This window comes from Mirounga angustirostris, unplaced genomic scaffold (assembly GCF_029215605.1).
Source record: "Mirounga angustirostris isolate CCGP_5_RB_7025 unplaced genomic scaffold, mMirAng1.0.hap1 SCAF_1, whole genome shotgun sequence".
NCBI classification, from domain to species: domain Eukaryota; kingdom Metazoa; phylum Chordata; class Mammalia; order Carnivora; family Phocidae; genus Mirounga; species Mirounga angustirostris.
In genome coordinates, this window is record NW_026991709.1 from 204,694,753 (window position 1) to 204,700,802 (window position 6,050).

The following is a 6,050-nucleotide window of genomic DNA, read 5'->3' on the forward strand; positions in this document are numbered from 1 at the left end:
AAAGATTCAAGCAGGTATTTCACCAAAGAAAGTAAATGGATGGCAAATAGGCACGTGAAAAAATGTCCAACCATCATTAATCATTTAAAAAACGCAAACTAAAACCACAGTGAAATATCACACACTCATAAGGATGGCTGGGGGAGGGGCACCTGGGTGGCTCAGATGGTTGAGCATCTGCCTTCGGCTCAGGTCATGATCCCAGGGTCCTGGGATCGAGTCCCGCATCGGGCTCCCTGCTCGGCGGGAAACCTGCCTCTCCCTCTGCCTCTGCCTCTGCCTCTGCCTCTCTCTCTCTCTCTCTCTCTCTCTCTGACTCTCATGAATAAATAAATAAAACATTTTAAAAAATTATTTAAAAAAAAGACAGCTGGGGGAAGAACTGACAATACCAAGTGCCAGTGAGTATGTGGTACAATTAGAACCCTCATGCATTACTGATTGTAGTTTAAAATGCCGGACACTCTGGAAACAGCGTGATCATTTCTTTTAATGTCAAATGTACACGTATAAGATGGCCCAACCATCCCACTCCAGGAGCAATGAACACTTGCACGCAAATATTCATAGTAGTTTTTTTCATAATTGCCCCAAATTAGAAACAATCCATATGTTTTTCAACTGGCTTTTCCCTATGATAGAATATTGCTTAGCAATGAAAAGAAGCAAAATACTGATACAGCAACATGGATGCATCTCAGATGCATTGTGTTAAGCGAAAGAAGCCAGACTCTGGAGGTGGGGGATATAGATTAGTGGGTGGTGGTGTGTGTGAGTCAAAGGAGATTTCTGGGGGCGCCTGGGTGGCTCAGTTGGTTAAGCGACTGCCTTCGGCTCGGGTCATGATCCTGGAGTCCCTGGATCGAGTCCCGCATCGGGCTCCCTGCTCGGCAGGGAGTCTGCTTCTCCCTCTGACCCTCCTCCCTCTCATGCTCTCTGTCTCTCATTCTCTCTCTCTCGCAAATAATAAATAAAATCATAAAAAAAAAAAAAGGAGATTTCTGACTCCCAAGAGCGACCATGGGTAATGGTGGCCACACAACTCAGGCATTTGCCAAAACTTAAACCTGTATACCAAATAGCACAAATTTCACTTTTGTAAATTATATATAATTTTAAGATGAGGCAAAGGGTAACTAAGCACATATATTATTTGTTTAAATGTACTATGAAGAGATGTGAGAAGTAAACGTATTTACCTAAAGATGAAGAAACCAGGGAAATGAAGGACAGAGGACCATTATTTTTCACTGCGCAATTTTTTTACATGAGTGAATATATTCCCTGCCAAAAATACTCCATTTAAAAATTTAGTCACTGTCAAAGAATCTCATGTAGTGAGGCTGGAGTGGTTCCCAGGTGATCTGAGGCATCAAGGGCTGAGACACACCTTGAAAATCACTTCCCTTGTAGGTTAAGATGCCCCTCTGAAGCCAAGCTGATCAAATTCACCCCCACTCCATCATTTACTGAGTGACCTTGAGCAAGTGAGTTAATCTCTCCAACCCATAGGACTGGTGTGAGGATGAAATCAGTGTTTACCTGGGGAGCTGAAGTATTACCTTCTCCCTTCTCGGTGGTGTACCACTGTTAATAGGACCAAAAACATCAGTGTGTGGTGTTGCCAGGCCATTCGTTTTCTATGAAAGGTGTTTAACTACACCCACATCTTACTCAACTGTAGGTGTATCTATTACTATATATAAATAAAATTTCAATACCAAAAGTTCTTTGATTGAGGGCAAATTATGTATCTGGTGTTGGGGTTGGAGGGGTATATGGAACTATACGGAACTATATTATTGTGCTCAATTATTCTGTAAAACTAAAACTGTACAGCAGTGCCTGGGTGGCTCAGTCAGTTAAGCATCCAAATCTTGATCTCAGCTCAGGTCTTGATCTCAGGGTCTTGAGTTCAAGCCCCGCACTGGACTCCATGCCCGGCGTGGAGCCTACTTTAAAAAATAAATAAATAAAACAGGGTGGCACAGTCAGTTAAGCATCTGACTCTTGGTTTCACTCAGGTCTGATCTCTGGGTGGTGAGATCGAGCCCCATATTGGGCTCTGCACTCAGTGCAGTCTGCTTGAGTTTCTCTTTCCCTCTGCCCCTCCCCCACTCTCTCACTCTGTCTCTCTAAAATAAATAAATTTTTAAAAAAATAAAAATAAAATGTACTAACAATAAAGCCTATTAATTATTTTTTGAAAAAAGTTATTTGGGGCGCCTGGGGTGGCTCAGTCGTTAGGCGTCTGCCTTCGGCTCAGGTCATGATCCCGGGGTCCTGGGATCGAGTCCCGCATCGGGCTCCCTGCTCAGCAAGAAGTCTGCTTCTCCCTCTGCCTCTCTCTCTGTCTCTGTCTCTTATGAATAAATAAATAAAATCTTTTTAAAAAAAAAGAAAAAAGTTATTTGAGAGTAACTCAATTTATAATTGATAGTGATAGCTCAAGCCATCAATGTGCATGAAGAGAATTCGTGCAAAGCAAGACAAAATTTTATTTTTTTAAGATTTTATTTATTTACTTATTTAGAGAGAGCACATGAGTAGGAGGAGGGGTGGAGGAAGAAGGAGAGAGAGAATGTCAAGCAAACTCCCCGCTAAGCAGGGAGCCCATCAGGGGCTTGATCCCACGACCCTGAGATCATGACCTGAGCTAAAATCAAGAGTCGGACACTCAACCGACTGAGCCACCCACGTGCCGCCCCGAAACAAAATTTTAAATTATTTTCTAATATAATGCCATTTAAAAAAATTAAAAGTGGCTTGAAACTTAATACTTAGGGATTTTAAAGACTCCAAAATGATGATTTTATGTCATGGAAAGATGATTCAATGTCATGGAAAGATGTTCACAATATATTATTATATGAAAAACCCAGATTAACAAAAAATATATATGTTAAAATAGAATCCTTTGTTGTTGAGGTAAAATGCACATAACATAAAATTCACCATGTAAACCATTATAAAGTGTACAATTTCATGCATTTAGTACGTTCACAGTGTTGTGCAACCACCACCTCTAACTAGGTCCAGAGCACTTCATCACCCAAAAAGGAGACCTCCTACCCTGTACAGTCACCCTCCAGTTCCCCCTCCCACCCCTCAGCCTTGGCAACCACCAATCTGCTTTCCATAGCTATAGATCTTCCTATCCTGGACATATATTGCATATAATGGAATTTTACAATATGTGACATTTCACTCAGTATCATGCTTTCAAAGTTCATCCATGTTGTAACATGTATCAGTGCTTCATTACTTTTTATAATCCAGTAAAATCCTTGTTATGGATATACCACGTTTTGTTTATCCATTCATCTGATCATGGATGTTCGGATTATTTCCCAAATATCCAACTTTTGACAGTTGTGAATAGTGCCACAATGAACTTGTGTACAAGCTTTTGTTTGAACACCTGTTTTCAATTCTTTGGGGTATATACCTAGGCGTGGGATCAGTGCCTCATATGATAGTTCTATGTCTAATTTATTGGGGACACACCGAATGTTTTGCACAGGAGCTGCACCATTTTACGTTCCCACCAGTAATGGGTCAGTGTTCCACCTACACCACATCTTCACCAGACCTCTTATTTTCCCTTTTTCAGACTCTTGCTATCCTCGTGGGTATGAAGTGGTATCACATGAAGCATTGCTTTGCATTTCCCTGATGACCAATGATGTTGCATTTTTTCATGTGCTTATTAGCCAGTAAAACAGCATTTTTATTTTTATTTTATTTTTTTTAAAGATTTTATTTATTTTTTTAGAGATCGAGCGAGAGAGAAACAGCATGAGAGGAGAGAGGGTCAGAGGGAGAAGCAGGCTCCCCGCTGAGCGGGGAGCCGGATGTGGGACTCGATCCCAGGACCCTGGGATCATGACCTGAGCCGAAGGCAGACGCTTAACCATCTGAGCCACCCAGGCGCCCAAAAACAGCATTTTTAAACAGAAGATTACATGTAAATATAATACATTTAGATGTAAATACATTGTTTTACTTGTATAAAGATTATATATATAAATAAGAGCTGGACGTATATGTGAGAAAATATGAACTGTGATTATTTTGATATGTGTGAATTATGGATATAAAAATGATTTTTATTTCTTACATTTTCTTCTTTGTGTTTTCTCCTATGAAGACATATCATTTTGGGAAGACGAACAATATTTTAGTTAAGAACTCGGCAAAGAAAAACACATGTGATTTTCAGCTTACAATATATTAAATATTTATTCATTTCATGTTGCAATGTTTCCTTCATATTTTGCAATCTGTAAGCCTCCAGGGCCCCCAATCTGTGGGCCTCAGAAAGGTTTTGAGGTCCTAGACACTGTACCCCAGGGGGGTGCTCCTACAGCCTGAGAGGAAGGAGTCCAGGGGCAGCCACTGTTCCAGGTGTCAAAGGAAGCGGTTCAACCCCCCACCTCACTATTGAGATGCACATGATCTCCACCTCTTGAAACATTTAGGCAAAAATGAAGGCAGTTTCATGCCTCTCGAGGGGGAAAAAAATCTTTTTTTTTTTTTTTTTAGTTCCTAGCTTCAAGACCAGCTTGCCATCAAAGGCCCTTGGAGTTTCTCCGAGGTAACTATGGATATTTACAACTGGGTCTTCTAATGTTAGTTTTCTTCAACAGAAGGTTGCCACATTTACCAATACTTAAATTTAACTTTTGTGACTAAAGCTTTTTAAATTTCAGAACGTGATGCAAAAAGATGACAGAAGGGAACAAATTAACCCTCACTGAGTACTGATGCTTACCAGATATTGACTCAGTGATGTTGCACATGCTTGCTTATGCAATCTCCCCATCAGTGTAATAAGGTGGCTATTACTGTATGGTAACGGGACGGAGGCTCAGAGAGATCAACAATTTTCCCAAACCCACACAGCTAGGAAATAGCAGACTGGGATTGTGATCTTGGTAATACAACTCCAAGGTGCGCTGGATTAGGGTCATCGGAGCCTCACTGCATTTAGTTATCTGCCCCACCTTTCCTAAAGAGTGGTCTTGTCCTCTTAAGCCAAGAGAGAGCTCCAGCTACCCACACCACCCCAAGAAACAGAAAAGAAGAAAGGGGAAACTCGACAGAGAATGTCCAGCTTTCTCTCCAGGAGAGTTTCCAGAATTACCAGGTACTCTTTAACTTTTCCACATGGGACAGGGCATACTCATTCAGCGAATCTAGTTTCAAGAAAAGTTTTCAAATACTATCTGTATTTCAGCCTGCCATGCACCTAACAAAACCTAAGGATTACAGGAAGGCAAAAAGGAACGTCAGGATACACAGCAGTCTCTGACACCATCCATCCTGTTGACTACCAAAGCATCCAATGTGTACTCCTCTTCCTATACAAGAAACACCCCCAGGGGAGTCAACCTCAAAGTGCACCAGCTCCCTCCATTTAGCCCAGGTTCCAGGGTCTCTGCATGATGTGCTGTCCTCTCCCTCAAGCCCTGATGTGAGCTTTTTTGTGGTCCAGGAATGTCTACACTTAAAGGCAATTTTCATCCTCAATACATTCAAGAGTGGAGTAATAACTGGATCGTGACCATTAAAATTCCAACTGAGACTTCCTGTTCCCACTAATGGCAAGCTAGGTTACTTGGATTAAACTTTCAATTTTTAAAAAACAACTCTCACAGCTGGATACTTTTCCAATTTCTTAAATGAATACATGACCAGAAAAGATAGTAAAGAATTACGAAGACACCACTCAAATGAAACTAGAAGCCTAGAGCTAAATGAACATGAATTACACATTTGCCCTGGAGGCATTTCTCAAGTCAGGAAAATGTGAAGCTGTTTTGATGGCTTCATGGTCAGGGGAGAAAAATCAAGGCCTATAGTGATACGAGAAAGAGAAATTGTGAGAAGACCCTCCTTACATAAGTGGAGACCTCAAAAAGCTACACCCCTCAGAGTGAGAGGAGTGGAGGAGCCTATAAGTGTGATCTCAACTAGAATTTAAACTGCCTTCCTGATCTTGGCCACCACAAGTCTTGAACTTGATTTAACATAATCTTCCATCAGCA